At 37.8% G+C, this 17,988-nt stretch overlaps 1 pseudogene; it reads right to left on the reverse strand.

Annotated features, from left to right (window-relative positions):
• Positions 1-16,228: 16,228 nt before the first annotated feature.
• On the reverse strand, positions 16,229-17,470 carry LOC137758706 (UV excision repair protein RAD23 homolog B pseudogene; annotated as a pseudogene).
• Positions 17,471-17,988: the final 518 nt, after the last annotated feature.

The raw sequence follows: 17,988 nt of genomic DNA on the forward strand, positions 1-17,988 counted from the left end.
GGAATCTTGGTTGTAGGTTTTTCCCTTTCATCGCTTTAAATATGACCTGCCACTCCCTTCTGGCTTGCAGAGTTTCTGCTGAAAGATCAGTTGTTAACCTTATGGGGATTTCCTTGTATGTTATTTGTTTTTTTTCCCTTGCTGCTTTTAATATTTTTTCTTTGTATTTAATTTTTGATAGTTTGATTAACATGTGTCTTGGCGTGTTTCTCCTTGGACTTATCCTGAATGGGAGTCTCTGTACTTCTGGACTTGATTAACTATTTCCTTTCCCATATTAGGGAACTTTTCAACTATAATCTTCAAATATTTTCTCAGTCCCTCTCTTTCTCTCTTCTTCTTCCGGGACCCCTATAATTCGAATGTTGGTGAGCTTAATGTTGTCCCAGAGGTCTTTGGGACTGTCCTCAATTCTTTCCATTTTTTCTTCTTTTTTCTGCTCTCTGGTAGTTATTTCCACTATTTTATCTTCCAGGTCACTTATCCGTTCTTCTGCCTCAGTTATTCTGCTATTGATTCCTTCTAGAGAATTTTTAATATCATTTTTTGTGTGTTCTTCATTGTTTGTTTGCTCTTTAATTCTTCTGGTGCTTGTTAAACGTTTCTTGTATTTTCACCATTCTATTTCCAAGACTTTGGATCATCTTTACTGTCATTATTCTGAATTCTTTTTCAGGTTGACTGCCTATTTCCTCTTCATTTGTTTGGTCTGGTGGGTTTTTACCTTGCTCCTTCATCTGCTGTGTGTTTCTCTGTCTTCTCATTTTGCTTAACTTACTGCATTTGGGGTCTCCTTTTTACAGGCTGCAGGTTCATAGTTCCCGTTGTTTTTGGAGCCTGCCCCCAGTGGGTAAGGTTGGTTCAATGGGTTGTGTAGGCTTCCTGGTGTAGGGGACTGGTGCCTGTGTTCTGGTGGTTGAGGCTGGATCTTGTCTTTCTGGTGGGATACCACGTCCTGTGGTGTGTTTTGGGGTGTCTGTGACCTTATTATGATTTTAGGCAGCCTCTCTGCTAATAGGTGGGGTTGTGTTCCTGTCTTGCTAGTTTTTTGGCATAGGATGTCCAGCACTGTAGCTTGCTAGTCGTTGAGTGGAGCTGGGTCTTGGCATTGATATGGAGATCTCTGGGAGATTTTCGCCATTTGATATTACGTGGAGCTAGGAGGGCTCTGGTGGACCAATGTCCTGAACTCAGCTCTCCCACCTCAGAGGCACAAGTCTGATGCCCAGTCTGAGCGCCAAGGCCCAATCATCCACACAGCTCAGAATATAAGGGAGAAAAAAAGAAAGAAAGAAAGAAAAAATTAAATTAAATTAAAAAGTTATTAAAATAAAAAATAGTTATTAAAAATTAAAAAAAATTTTTAAAGTAATAAAAAAAAGAAAGAACGAAAGAAAGAAGAGAGCAACCAAACTAAGAAACAAATCCACCAATGATAGCAAGCGTTAAAAACTATACTAAAAAAAAAAAACAACAACAACAAAAAACGGACAGACAGAACCCTAGGACAAATGGTAAATGCAAAGCTTTATAGACAAAATCACTCACAGATGCATACCCATACACACTCACAAAAAGAGAAAAAGGAAAAATATATATATATCCTTGCTCCCAAAGTCCACCACCTCAATTTGGGATGATTCATTTTCTATTCAGGTATTCCACAGATGCAGGTTATATCAAGTTGATTGTGGAGATTTAATCCGCTGTTTCTGAGGCTGCTGGGAGAAATTTCCCTTTCTCTTCTTTGTTCACACAGCTCCTGTGGTTCAGCTTTGGATTTGGCCCCACCTCTGCATGTAGGTCGCCTGAGGGTGTCTGTTCCTGCTCAGACAATACAGGGTTAAAGGAGCAGCTGATTAGGGGGCTCTGGCTCACTCAGGCTGGGGGGAGGGAGGGGTACGGAATGTGGGGCAGGCCTGCGGCAGCAGAGGTTGACGTGACTTTGCACCAGCCTGAGGCATGCCGTGTTTCTCCCGTTGAAGTTGTCCCTGGATCACGGGACCCTGGCAGTGGCGGGCTGCACAGGCTCCCAGGAGGGGAGGTGTGGATAGTGACCTTTGCTTGCACACAGGCTTCTTAGTGGCAGCAGCAGCAGCAGCCTTAGTGTCTCATGCTCGTCTCTGGGGTCCGCTCTGATAGCCGTGGCTCCCTCCCGTCTCTGGAGCTCGTTTAGGCCACACTCTTAATCCCCTCTCCTCGTGCACAAGGAAACAAAGAGGCAAGAAAAAGTCTCTTGCCTCTTCGGCAGGTTCAGACTTTTTCCTGGACTCCCTCCCAGCTAGCAGTGGCGCACTAGCCCCTTTCAGGCTGTGTTCACACCGCCAACCCCAGTCCTCTCCCTGGGATCTGACCTCCAAAGCCAGAGCCTCAGCTCCCAGCCCCTACCTGCCCTGGCGGGTGAGTAGACAAGTCTCTTGGGCTGGTGAGTGCTGGTCGGCACTGATCCTATGTGCGGGAACCTCTCTGCTTTGTCCTCTGCACCCCTCCCTGTTGCTGCGCTCTCCTCTGTGGTTCCAAAGCTTCCCCCCTCTGCCACCCTCAGTCTCTGCCTGCCATGGGGCTTCCTAGTGTATGGAAACCTTTCCTCCTTCACAGCTCCCTCCCACTGGTGCAGGTTCCATCCTTATTCTTTTGTCTCTGTTTTTTCTTTTTTCTCTTGCCCTATGCAAGTACGTGGGGAGTTTCTTGCCTTTTGGGAGGTCTGAGTTCTTCTGCCAGCGTTTAGTAGGTGTTCTGTAGGAGTTGTTCAACATGTAGATGTATTTCTGATGTATTTGTGGGGAGGAAGGTGATCTCTGCGTCTTACTCTTCTGCCATCTTGAAGCTCTACAGTATCTTTTTTATCCATTCATCTGTTGATGACCATTTATGTTGCTTCCATGTCTTTGATATTTGTATTGATTACCTATCCTCTCTAGGATAAAACCTACTCGACTGTCATGTGCTTTTCCTCATGTTGTTTTGCTTTATTATTTTTTTTATTAAAGTATAGTTGATTTCCAATATTATATTAATTTCAAGTGTACAGCATAATGATTCAGTATTTTTACAGATTATACTCCAAAGTTATTACAAGAAAATGGTTATAATTCCCTGTGCTATACAACATCTCCTTGTTTATTTATTTAATACATATTAGTTTGTCTCTTTAATCCCATATTCTTAATATGCCCTTTCTCCCTTTCCTCTCTCCTTTGGGAAACGCTAGTTTGTTTTCTATATCTGTGAATCTGATTCCATTTTGCATATATATTCATTTGCATTATTTTTTAGATTGCACACATAAGTGATATCAAATAGTATAAGTCTTTCTCTGTCTGACTTATTTCACTAAACATAATATTCTCTAGGTCCATCCAAGTTGCAGCAAATGGCAGAAATTCATTCTTTTTTAATGACTGAGTTATTATACATATATATGTGTGTGTGTATATGTGTATATATATATATATATATATATACACATATACACACACACACACACACACACACACACATCTCACATCTTCTATATCCATTCATCTGTTAATGGGCAGGTTGTTTCCATATCTTGGCTATTGTGAATAGGGATGCTGTATGAACACTGCAGTGCATGTGTCTTTTTGAATAAATATTTTTGTTTTTTCCAGATGTATACCTAGGAGTGGAATTGCTGAATCATATGTAGTTCTATTTGTAGTTTTTTGAGGAAACTCCATGCTGTTTTTCATAGTGACTGTACCAGTTTACATTTCCACCAATGGTGTACAAGGATTCCCTTTTCTCCGCATCCTCTCCAACTTTTCTTATTTGTAGTTTTTTTGATGATAGCCATTCTAACAGGTGTGAGGTGATACCTCATTGTTGTTTTGATTTGTATTTCTCTAATAATTAGAGATGTTGAGCATCTTTTCATGTGTCTGTTAGCCATCTGTATGTCTTTGGAGAAATGTCTATTCAGGTCTTCTGCCCATTTTTGGATTGGGTTATTTGTTTTTTGATATTGAGTTGTGTGAACTTTTTATATATTTTGGATATTAACCTTTTATTGGTCACATCATTTGTGAATATTTTATCCCATTCTGTATGTTTTCTTTACATTTTGTCAATGCTTTCTTTTGCTGTGCAAAATGTTTAAGTTTAATCAGGTCCAATTTGTTTATTTTTGCTTTTATTTCTTTTGCCTTAGGAGACTGATCCAAAAAAAAAAATTGGTACAATTTATGTCCAAGAGTGTTTTGCCTATATTCTCTTCTAGGAATTTATGGTTACAAGTCTTACATTTATGTCTTTAAATCATTTTGAGTTTACTTTTGTATACAGTGTGAGAAAATTTTCTAATCTCATTGTTTACATGTAGCTGCCTAGCACAACTTGTTGAAGAGACTGTGTTTTCTCCATTGTATATTCTTGCCTCTGTTGTCAGTGATCAATTGGCTAAGGTGCATGAATTTATTTCTGGGTTCTCTTTTCTGTTCCATTGACCTATGTGCCTGCTTTTGTGCCAGTACCATATGGTTTTGATTACTGTAGGTAAGTAGTAGAGTCTGAAGTCTGGGAGGGTGATACCTCCAGCTTTGTTCTTTTTTCTCAAGATTGTTTTGGAAATTCTGTGTCTTTTGTGGTTCCATATGAACTTTAGGATTATTTGTTCTAGTTCTGTGAAAAATGTCATGGGTATGTTGATAGAGATTGCATTAAATCTGTAGACTGCTTTGAGTAGTATGGTCATTTTAACAATATTAATTCTTCCAATCCAAAAGCACACGATTTCTTTCCATTTCTTGGTATCATCTTCAATTTCCTTCATCAATGTTGTATAGTTTTCATAGTACAGATCTTTCACCCTCCTGGTTAAATTTATTCCAAGATATCTTATTCTTTCTGATGTAATTTTAAACAAGACAGTTTTTTAAAACTTTCTCTTTCTGAGAAAAGATACTAGTGTATAGAAATACAATAGATTTCTGAATATTAATCTTGTATCCTGCAATTTTGATGAATTTATTTATTTTAATAGTTCTTGGTGGAGACATTAGGGTTTTCTATATAAAATATTGTAAATAGGAACCGTTTTATTTCTTCCTTTCCAATCTAGATGCATTTTATTCCTTTTTCTTATCTGATTGCTTTGGCTAGAACTTCCAATACTGTGTTAAATAGAAGTGGCAAGAATGAACATCCTTGTCTTGTTCCTAAATTTAGAGAAAAGGCTTTCATCTTTTCACCACTGAGTATGATGTTATCTGTGGGTTTCTCATAAATGGCCTTTGTTATGTTCAGATATGTTCCCTCTATACACACTTTGATAAAATTTTTTATCATGAATGGATGTTAAATTTTGTAAAATGCATTTTCTTCATCTATTGAGATGATCATGTGGTTTTTATCCTTCCTTTTGTTAATGTGGAATATCACATTGATTGATTTGCAAATGTTGAAGCATCCTCGTGTCCCTTGAATAAATCCAACTTGATCACAGTATATGATCCTTTTTACATATTGTTGGATTTGGTTTGCCAATATTTTGTTGAGAATTTTTGCATCTATATTCAGCAAAGATATTGGCCAGCACTCTACCCAGCTAGGTTATCAATCAGAATAGAAGGTGAGATAAAGATCTTCTCAGACTAGCAAAAACTAAAAGAATTCATCAATTCCAAACCTACCCTAAAATAAATTTTGAAGAGTCTTCTCTAAATGGAAAAGAAGTAAAAATCTATGGAAAAGGAAAAATCCCAATAGGATGGAGAAATACTGTACAAATTATTGAATTTTGGTATTTATTTAGATTTCTTTTGTGGAGCTATGATGTCTTAAGAAGTTAATGTCAAACATTTGGGACATAAAAAAAATAAATAGAAAGGGAAAAAGCCCAGAAAATATGGAAAAATCAACCATTATCTCAGTACTTTGGCCAACACACATTTTTAAGCTTAACTTAGTATCTGCTTTTCAAATGATAGAATATTGATAAGTTATTAATTCAGTCAAAAATCTTTGTATATCACCAATGCCTGATGTTATCTGAATTCTGCTTGATTAAAACAAAATATTTTACTTTATGTATGACAGAATTCAATGCCCATTTATGTTGAGTAATATTAATGACATGGAATTCCAATTAAGTTCCTACTAAGTTAGGAACTTTATGCCTCTGTTTTTTTAAACTTTAAAATACAAACATCCCTTAGAAGCGTAAATTAATGAATTGTTAATAACCTCAAGGAGAATTATTTTAGCAGATTCTTTCTTCATTGACCAGTTTAAGAAAATGAAATCATGAGAAAACTGGACTCTAGGGAAACAGAAAAAGAACAGAAGACAGGGGACACTGAAATTAAATTTTGCCTGAGTTACAATATATACTATTAAGTAAATGTTACATCCAAATTTGACCATTTTTGAATATTATCCAGAAATCTCTATATTGGAACATATTCTGTAAAAGAAAAGATTCCCTTCCTCTGCAAATCTAATGTACTTTGTATTTAACAAATTCTAGTCTTTGCTTAGTTGTCCTGTACGTCAATATCTAAACAATGTTTCTTGAACTTTAAACACCAATACTGAGGAAATGACTTCTCTCAATAATGCCAGTAAGCAAGTGTGAGGCTCATAGTCTGAGATATTTTACATGAACCCCTATATAGAACCAAGAGAATAGGCCAGCATTGAGGATTTGATAATAGTGGGAAAAGACTATTCCAAGAAATACTATGTTTGTACAACTTGTGTAGTGAAAAATTTGATTAACTGAATCACAAGATTGGGTCTATGGCTATCTATTGCATAACCACTGTGTAATCATGCAAGTCACTGGTTTCTCTTGTTGCAACTTCATCATTCGGTATTTGCTTGATTCTCATAAGAATGATTTTAACTGATGAGAAAAGCCTAAGAGTAATATGAACAACATAAAATTCTCTGAAAGTAGGCAAAGATTACATTGCCCTTTATGTACATGGATGGCAAAACAGAAGGGTCTGGAGAATCTTGCTCTGGCTCAAATGGCCAGAGTCAATAGTCCTAGTGCTCCACAGGATGCTCATAATCTGCTGATGTAACCTGGCCTCGCTGGAGAGGCTGCACCTTCCCATTGTTAGGGTCTTTCTACTTTCTTGGCCTCTCCTGTTTCTTCTGGAGACTCAGGAAATTTGCATGCCTGATCATGATCGATCACAGCTCTGGAACTTTCCTGATAATTAAAAATGAGACTGAGAGAATCAAAGATCAGACTGTAGACATTTTTCTCCCATCATAAGCCTGGTCTCTGTTGTCAGCTTCCAAATTTCATTCTGTATCTATGACTGCCAGTTTCAAAGGAAAGAGAAGTTTGACAAAAAGGAAAGGCAGGTTTGTTTTCAATGGTAAGGAAACCTAAAAAAGTAGACGAAAACATTTGGAGGGAGGTAACAATCTCTTTTTTCTTTGTGTTTTCATCTAGTTGCCTGAAAGTGAATCAAAAGCAGCTTGGGAAAGTAAGCCCAGATGTGAAAAGGAAACGGTAAGAATACAGCCTAACAGATCATATTTTTCCCCAGAGATTTACTTCCAGAATCTCTGTCCCATGAGAGCTAACCCCTTATCTTAGACTTCTTAGAGCCACATGATAGAATTCTTTGGTGATTGCCTCTAAGACTTGGCAGAATGTTAGATGGAGACTCTATCTAAACATGTGCACATATTTTGTTTCTTAATCGTTATATAAAGTAAATGCATGAATGTATAGCTGAAATAAAGGACGTTTGGTTTTGGTTGTCTATTTGGAATGACCACACTTCCAACCTATTCCTCATACTTAGCCAGAATAATCTTTCAGAAATATAAATCTAATCATGCCTTTCCCTTAAGACCCCTCAGTGGTTCTCTATTACACCCAGAATAAAATCCAAACTCTTCACCAGGGACTAAAATTCAATAAGGACTAACCCCTGTGTACCTCTCCAATCTCATTCCTCACCCTGCATATTCACCTATTATCTCCCAGGAAGTCATATTCTTCAAGCCACCAATCATCTTCACCCCAGGGCCCTAGTAAATGTTGCTCTGCTAGTGCACATGGTTTTTGTTTTCCTTGCTTGTGATTGATAACATCTTTTCTGGAGATGCTGGCTCTTATGATTTCTCGGAAAGATCTCCCTGACTAGACTATGTACGAATGCTGTTTCCATATCTTGTCGATTTCCTATACTGCCCCCTACTTATATTTGCCATGCCTTTCTCTTAACTTGTAACTTTATATTTGTTAGTTTAGCTTTTTACAGTCCATCTCCCTCTGTAGACCACGTGCTTGTCAAGGTTTAACCACTGTTCAGCAAAGTGAAGTAGAGTTCCCTGTGCTATACAGCAGGTTCTCATTAGTTATATATTATATACATATTACTGTATATATGTCAATCCCAATCTCCCAATTCATCCCACCCCTCCTTCCCCATTGGTGTCCATACTCTTGTTCTCTACATCTGTATCTCTATTTCTGCCTTGCAAACCAATTTATCTGTACCATTTTTCTAGATTCCTCATATATGTGTTAATATATGATATTTGTTTTTCTCTTTCTGACTTACTTCACTCTGTATGACAGTCTCTAGGTCCAGCCATGTCTCTACAAATGACCCAATTTTGTTCCTTTTTATGGTTGAATAATATTCCACTGTATATATGTACCACATCTCCTCTATCCATTCATCTGTCGATGGACATTTAGTTTGCTTCCATGACCTGGCTATTGTAAATAGTGTTGCAATGAATATTGGGGTTCATGTGTCTTTTTGAATTATGGTTTTCTCTGGGTATATGTCCAGTAGTGGAATTGCTGGGTCATATGGTAGTTCTATTTTCAGTTTTTTCAAGGACCTCCATACTGTTCTCCATAGTGGCTGTATCAATTTACATTCCCACCAACAGTGCAAGAGGGTTCCCTTTTCTCCACACCCTCTCCAGCATTTATTGTTTGTAGATTTTTTGATGATGGCCATTCTAACCAGTGTGAGGTGATACCTCATTGTAGTTTTGATTTGCATTTCCCTGATGATTAGTGATGTTGAGCATCCTTTCATGTGTTTGTTGGCAATCTGTTTATCTTCTTTGGAGAAATGTCTATTTAGGTCTCTGCCCATTTTTTTTATTGGGTTGTTTGTTTTTTTGATATTGAGCTGCATGAGCTCTTTGTATATTTTGGAGGTTAATCCTTTGTCCATTGATTATTTATTCGTGAAGTTTAAAAGCTATTACATTTCAATGTTCCATATGATTTGTGTTACTTTCCCCCTGTAAAATAGTTTTCAGGTCTTTATTTCAGGAGTTTTTTAAAAATATCTTTGGATACTTTTATTTGTTTGGTTCTCATGTCCAGAAATAACAAATATGTGTATATTAGGCTTTATTTTTTTCATAATTATCATTCTTTCTCTAACCACTCTACCTCCTCATTTTCTACCCTTTAATTTTCATTTCAAGTGTGCTTTTCATGCTACTGCTTTGTTGTTAGAATTTATTTTACTTTTCCAGGCTTTTAATACTGTTTTACTTTCTCTAAAAATTTTGTCATTTCTTTCAATTGTTTTCCTGATTTATGCTAGCCCACTTTCCCTCTCCATGTATTATTATTATTAACAAAGTTATTAACAGATAATTACTCTCTATCTGCCTTTAATACATAGTTTCTGCTATTTTGTATTATTTTTTGTCATACAGTCCATGCTTGCAACTTTGTGCATAGTACCTTGCTGTGCAAGCAGGTCATCTGTGAGATAAAGTAGTGTGTGTGTACATTTGTGCATTGGTTTGGGGAGGATGCAGAGGAGAAATAACCTAAGATTCAGGCTTTGATTTTAGTACGTTGTCTCAGACTGCCTCCTCACCAAATATTCTCTTCCCTCTGCCCTGGGCACATCTACGTTCTGTATGTGTTACCCTCTTTGAGGTGGGAAGGTCATTACAGGTTGTGTCCTTTGTCACCTCCATATTTTCCCTCAATTTTAGGAGCCTGGGAAATGGAAAAAAAAATGTTGTGTTGGCAACTCCATCCCCTCTCTGTCTCTTCCCTATTGTGTGGTGTGGAATTGTGTCCCTGTAGAGATAATCTTTATTTCTCTCTTCACTAGCCCACACTTACTAATGTCTGTAACTGCAAGTTTGTAGTTAGAATTTCTAAGACTTCTCATTTATCTTTAAAGATGTACTCACTCATCAAGAATGGCAGAGAAATAAATTGAATTTCAATATTTTCCTTTGAATCATTCCCAATTTCACTATATTGCACATATGTTCTCCATATATGTGATAATATACAATATACATGGTCTAATAATTTAGTAATTCCTAAATTCAATAAATTCATAAAATATTTTGTTGGCATGTGTGGAATTTGTTCTCCACTTTTCATTCTTTTCTTAGATTTCTGTCGTTTTTCTTTTTTCAGCTTTATTGAAGTATAATTAACAAATAAAATTTTAAGACAATTAAAGGGTACATTTTGATTTGATATATGTATATATTTTGAAAGGATTGCCCCCTGAGATAATTAACACATCCATCACCTCACATATTTAATGTGAGAGCATTTAAGTTCTACTCTCTTAGCCTATTTCAATTGTATATAACACTATACAGTGTTAACTTTATTTCATGGTCTTTCTGAAAGGGCTAGAATAAGCAGGCTTTTAATATTACTTAACCTTGGAATTGTAAATTTAACAATGATCTTAGGTTAAGGGCAATGAAATATTTCTTTCAAGTGCAACTTTAGCTTCAGAGAACTGGAGTGTCTCATATTATTATCTTTCCCCTTTGTAGGCAGGAAATGACTAAATCTGAGATAGAAAATCAAGGTCAAGGTAAGAAAAGTAAGTCATTGCTTTGTAATATTTTTCATACTAGGGATGTAAGTTTAAACATACAAATTAGCTGATGTTCTGATACTATGTTATAGTTGGAGGAAATTCTGCTTGGAGTCTGTATAGGACTTATAGGGATGTGTTAGTCCTTCACTTGTTTTGTCTCACAAAACTGATCTCATTATTCTTTGTATTACAGTAGTATTTGCACATAATTTATTTCTAGCAATACTTTATAGACTTCTAGGGGAAGCAATTAACCAAGCTCTGCCAATTTTAATTTATATATTGGTGTTTCAAAATAGGGCCATTTTGAATATTATCTGGTTTAAGTTTTTTTTTTTTTTTTTGCTTAAGCATTTACTCTGTTTGACATAGTATCTAGGTGTAATAATCCTGTAATTACTCAAAATGGACAATTATGAAGGAAACTCACATTTTCTTATTACTATTGCTTCAACTGTCTTCTCATCTTACAGTCAAGCTTCTTGAAAGAATTGTATGGCCTCAGTATTTGGAACTTTGCATTTCCCAATCACCTCTAAGCTCATAGTAGCTTACTTCTGGTACTACCACTCCACTGAGTGTATTCAATGGACTATGAAATAATGTATTTTACCAAACTTCATCATAGCCATAACTAGAATAACATGCTTAAAGAGCATCATAGTGCACTGCACATAAAATTGTTATATGAGACAATTATTTTTTATGCGTATGTATATGGTTGTACTAAACAAGGGTATAAAATATATTTCTAACTATGGGTCACGTTCAAAAAAGTTGAACACCCAGATGTAACTACAGACTCTAAAGGACAATTTTCAATCTTAATCTCAATCACCGTATCTCTAGCACTTACAAATGTTGCTCAAAATCTCCCTCCTGAAATTCTTCTTTCCTCTATTTGTTTGGCACCACACTCTACTCTTAGGATCCTCAATTGCTGGCCACCTCTCTACTCTCTGATACTGCCCTTTCTTCAGTACATCTAAAATGCTGGTGCCTCTTAATGATCCAGATTTGGAATATTTCTACTTTCTTGAGGAGTTTGTGTATGATTGATTTTATTTCTTCTTCTAATCTTTGGTAGAATTTTCTGGGGAAAAGTATCTAGGGGAGATATTTATTGTGAAGAACTTTTTTTTTTCATATAGATTCAAATGCTTTTGTAGTTATAGACTATTCACATTTTCTGTTTCATCTTGTCAGATTTGCATGTTATATTTTTCATCAAACTTTTCCTTTTCTATTAAAATTCCGAAGTCCTAAGCTTAAAATTGTTAATCATATCCTTGTATGTATTTAGTGTTTGCAGGATCTATAGTGATGCCCTCTTGCTCTTCCTAACACTGCTTCTGTGTGTGTGTGTGTGTTTGTGTGTGTGCACGCATACGTGCGCGCATGCGCGTGCGCGCACGCGAGAGAGAGATCATGTGTTACTAGAGTTCCTTTATTTCATTAATATTTTTATGACATCAAACTTTGTATTTTATTAATCCGTTATCACAGGAGACTCTCTCTTTGGGCCCAACTCCAACTGGTATATGGCTTACTCAAATTCTATGAAGCTCAACAAATATTGTGCAAATTTTATTTACAGGAAGAGGGAATGCAAATTGATTCAGATGGGATTATCCTGAAATAGTTCAGGCTACTAAACCCCCCAAAACTTCACTGAGGTGCAGGTTCCTTCATTTTCCTTTGGCAATCTATGTGTTTAAAGTAGCCTTGGGTACCTGCTCCTTTATGTTCACCAGGACCTATCAGCCTTATGTCCTCCATGTAATAGACCATTATTATGTCCTGTGGATACATGAAATGATCAATGTACCTGCAAAGCAGATTTTGACAGAGAGACAGAAATTGATATAGCCCTGAAATACACCAATGAAGCAGCACTGGTGTTCCTCCATGTGAAAGCAAATGCATCTAGATAGCTGCCAATGTACTGCTTTAGTAAAGTTAACAGACCTCAACTGCAACAGTAAATACAACTGAAGTTGCCATCTAATTAAAATTTGTGAAAATGTCCAAGACATGGCCATCCTTTACTAAGGCCAAAAAGGAAAATTAAATGAAAAAGTGATCAAAATTACTACCTCTGCATCTTTTTGATATTCAAGTCAATAATTTCCTGATTTCCTTAGGGAAATTATATTGCTGTTAGTTAATTTGTTTACCTTCCATTTGGACCATGCCACCAGAGCTGGTAAGGAGAATCTATATAATGATGCTGCAAGTTGGTCAACGTATCTGCTTTCACCCACATTTTCAAGTCAAGGGGTTTATGGACCCCTTCAACACACTATAACAATAGACACAGGGGGAAAATTCTATTCCCCAATTAGTGGGCTAAGGTATAAAGAAGATTCTTTCAGGGTCATTTCCTTGGTCCTTTGATCAGCTCTTGAACCACAAATTTAAAGTCTTGATTGTATCATGTTTTCTGTTTATGTGCTCCAGAAGCAACCATACCATGAGTTAGTCTTTATATTCCTCATTCTTTCCCAAAAGGTCTGTTGGAGCAGTCATCTAGGCTGGGCTTTTCCACTCAAGTGTACTGTGGACCACTTGTGTCTCATTTTTTAATACTGATGGGATCCGGTTTGCCTCTAAACCAAACCAGGTGATGTAACTAAGCCCAGATTCTCATACCCTTGGGAGTTTGTTGCTTCAGCCATTCCTGGTACCAACAGTTGCAGTTTGGTCATAATTATTGGTTTGAATTGCAGGAAAGACATGGTAGTCTGTTAATGGTGTACGAATAATAATAGGGCCACAAGATTTACCAAAAAACAAACAGCAAGCAAAATTTGCAATTTAGAAAACAATGTGATACTTACCAATATGTTATCTAATGGACTTGGGGAAAGGAAGGTTTTCTTTGTCATTTTCTGGGATGTTGGGGCAATGATGAGAAGGTTATATTAATACATTCACTTAAATATACTTACATTCCTAAATCTTTAGATATTTTCCTTTTTTTCCTTTATGACAAGGAATATATGTGTGGTAGGTAAAATAAAGTCGCCCAAAGAAATTCAAGTTTGACTATTTTTTTAAATGTCAAAAGGGACTTTGCATACATGATTAAAGGTCTTGAGGTGGGGAGAATATCCTGCATTATCCAGGTGAACACAATTAAAACAGGAAGGTTCTTAAAATGTAGAAGATAGAAGCAGAAGTGACAGTGTCAGAGTGATGCAGCATGAGAAAAATTCAAACAGCCATTGCTGGTTTGAAGCATTGGAGGGGGCGATGACCCAAGGAATGGGGGCAGCCTCCAGAAACTGAAAAAGGCAAAGAAATGGAGTCTCCCCTAGAGCCTCCAGAAAGGAATGCAACCATGTCAACATCTTGATTTTGGCCCTGTGAGACTCATTTCAGAGTTCTGATATCCAAAACTATAAGAAAATAAACTTGCATTGTTTAAGCCATTGGTTTATGGTAATGTGTTACAGCAGTAATAGGAGACAATTACAACCTAAAATTATAATGCTGCTTTATACAGGCCATTACTGAGATCAGTTCCTAGGCAGCCACTCTAGTTAATAATTAGAATTTCTCTCAACTCTGTGAGTTGCATTATTGAGTCCAGACCTTCTGGTAAGTGCATCAATATCTAGACATTCCTTCAGTTCCATACATATGTGTGCTTTCTTTCATAATCCAGGACTCACAGAATCAATTCATTAACAACAACGTGTTGCTAAATTCACACTTTTGTTTGTTTGATTTTGGCAAGTAGTGAATAAATATTTTTAAAAAAAATTAAAAAGACAGTATTCTCTTTCTGTTATAATTTACTGAAAGTTAAGGGCATGCTTGGATCTGATTTCTATTTTCAGTCTGAATATAATGATGTGTTCTTGGTGAGGGATACTGGCTGGCTTTCCTTTGCAAGATAACTTTCCTCAGGGTTTTCAATCAAGGAAGGAAGTGTCCCACTATCCAAGGCCAGAGGGAGCACCTCATGTGACACAATAGTCTTACTTGTTGGAGTTTGGAATTCAGGTTAATTTCAGTCATCAGAAATTTTCTCAGATATTTAAATTCTGGTGCTAAGGCTCATGTTTTTTTTCCAATCAATGCCCTGATTTCAAATAAGAAGTCTACTTAGGATATTAATTTAGCTGACCTTTAGCATAGTGATGGCATATTTCACGTCTTTTTAAGATTTTTATTTTAATATGCCATGAGATATCTTGATTGTATATTTTCCAAAGAACTTTTCCAGTCGCATCTTCCAACCCTTCCAAAAGGTTTCTCCAGTCTGTCCAATGCAATAAAAGATGCTAGATGACAGTTCTATCCACCTTCTCTTTTCGAAAGCAAATAATCCTAATGACTTTAATGGTCATACATTCTTATCTAATAAGGAAGAACATTTACAAATATCAGAAACCCAGTTTTGAGACATTTGCATTAATTTTGAACTGAATCAGCATTTTGTGGGTTTTTAAAAAGGCAGCAGTTGGAATTCACGACTTGCTGACAAACACATTTCTGCTGAGGGAAGGGGAAGACAGGGATAGTGAATGCTGTATTTCTCCACTGGCCCCAAAGTGCTAATTCCACAAAGGGATACATCAAAAGCAAACATGCAACTGTGGTTTTAAAACTTTTTACTGCAATATAACAATGAAGTAAACACTAATTAGACACCTACCAATTTCCCCCCCAAAACAAACCAAAAAAATGTAAACAGGAAAATAACTCTGCCTATACTTGTGCAGCTTCTCAACTCATGTTAGAAGAGTCTCACATTCAATGATAAAGAAATTTAAAATAGCAGTAATTATTTTCATTTTAAGAAAAGAGTCCCCTTCTCCCCCCTCAATCCCAAGTATTTATCATGAAAGAATTGGCTTTCTTACACATTAATTTTATACTTATTGGAAGCAGCAACAATAACCATCAATAATTTGGCATTTCTGTTTACAGTTGCTCCAATTTTTTTTTTCAATTTCAGAAAGCCATTATCCAGTGTTGCCATAAAATAGGGACTGTAGATTCTAGGTAGCAAAGATTCTTTTTGAAACCAATGTTAAGTCAAAGAAATATAAAGCAGGGCATTACACTAAATTTCTGGATCTAGTACACTAAAAAGAGTGAAACGTAGGAAGAGTTACCTATTGTTTTATAGAAGAAATAAAGACCTGCAAAAGCTGACTTTTGGTTGTATAATACTTTACACGCTGTGTGGATTTGCGGCATCTGCTAATTGAAGCAGACAGGCACGGTATTCATCCCTGCCCTGTATCCTAGATCTCCCCCTCCCCACCCCCCAACAATCCACTACCTTATACCAAGTATGTGGACATGAGCCCAAGTCATCCCAGACAAACCAGTGAACAAAGTTAGCGTAATGCACTGGTGTGAAGTGTGAGATTAAAAAAAAAAAATCCCTTTCAATCTTCATCAAAGTTTTGCTGTAGAAGAAAATTGGCAGCCAAGTTCTCATTCTTCTCACAAGCAAAATATGCTTGTATCACAAGTCCTTCAGGAAATCCTAATGCCTTTAACCTTTCTATAGCTTCTTTTTCCTGAAGCGTTACTTGAATGTAGTTCATATGACCACTTCCAGCTTCTGCAATTCCTCCACTGCCTCCTCCACCCCCTCCTCCTTGACCACCAGCTTCTTGAACTGGTGCAATATAACATCTGAATAAAATGCTCCTGATGTTGGCTAATTTGCTGCAGTAACTGAGGATTTTCTCGACCTAGCTGTTGTAGCGATGCTGGAAGCAGGGAAGGATTCTGTTGAATAATTTGTCTCCTCTGTTGAAACTGAGGCTGATTCCATAAAAATGCAAGAGGGTGTCCTCCAGAACTTGTTGCTGTAGTCGTTGCTGTCATAGTTGCTGCAGCTGCAGCCACTGAAGACTGAGGAACCCCAGTACTCGCTGCTGGAGGGGGGGGTGGTCAACCACAGCCTGACTTTCTCTCTCTCCAGGAATTCCCATTAAAAGATACTCCACTGCCCTGTCAGGGTTGTTGAAACTGGCTCGCAGGGCTACAATTACTTGCTCTCGTCCATAGTCCATTGACATGATCTCAGTTACCGTATTCTCATAAGATTGACCTGCCACAAGTGCAATTGTTGCATCTTCAAAAAGGTTTGACCAAGGAGAATCACCTGATGTACTGTCAGTTGATGTTGGGCTAGCAGCCACTGGTGTTTCTGCTGGCTTTTCTGCAGGTTTCTCTTGTTTCGTTGCACTAGCAGGTGCAGGTTCAGAAGACGCTGTCGTTGATGCTGGAGTGACAGATGCAGGTGTGGGAACGGGGGCCAAAGTGGGGGCAGGGATTGAGGCCTGAGCCACAGCTGGTGCTGTGGAAGAACTAACTGTGGTAGTGGTGGCAGAATTAGATTGCTGAGTTGTAGCTGGTGCTGGTGTTGTCACTGCTTTGGGTTTTGTCACCATAACTACCACGAAGCTTTTCTCATCAATTTTATATTCTTTTAGAGCAGTATCATCATTGAGGATTTTGCCTGCATAAGTTAATTTTTGACCTGCTACAGGAAAGGCATCTTTACCCTTTTCAGATTCAATCTTCTCTTTCAGTGCTCTTACCGTCTCGTCTGAGTCAATGTCGATCTTGAAGGTCTGCTGCTGGAGGGTCTTCAGGATGACCAGCATGGTGCCATCGTGCAGCTCCGCTGCCAGGCGTGCTCCGGGTGTTGGCCGCTGGGCAGGGTCTGTGGCCTGGTGGGGCCCTGGTGTTGCCCACACTCCTCGCGCACTCGGGAGGAGAGCGGTGGGGGTGGGGGCTTGTCACATTCGCCCTGCAGAGCGGCCTCCCCCCAGCGCTGCTCCCGGGCCGCGTCGCTGCCTCTACTTTCCTCACGAGCTCTGGCCACCATGCTTCCTCGTGGGCCCGGTGCCAGCCACTGAGTCTGCAGGAGGCGCAAGGGGCTCTGCGAGAGCAGCAGGTAATCCACTAGCTCACCACAGGCTGGTGGCCCTCATCATCGTGACTCGCTGAGATGCACCCCCTCCCACATTTTAATCTTAGAATAAATATGCTTGTTCTTAAATACTTCAGCATTTTCAGCACAAAAGCTGCAACCACTTCACCAACTCGTGTCTGATTTCTTCATGCCCTTCATACTTATGCTTGGTTCTCCAAATTGTTGTCTCTAACACTATAATTGAAT

The sequence above is a fragment of the Eschrichtius robustus genome, chromosome 2 (genome assembly GCF_028021215.1).
Source record: "Eschrichtius robustus isolate mEscRob2 chromosome 2, mEscRob2.pri, whole genome shotgun sequence".
In the NCBI taxonomy this organism is placed as follows: Eukaryota; Metazoa; Chordata; class Mammalia; order Artiodactyla; family Eschrichtiidae; genus Eschrichtius; species Eschrichtius robustus.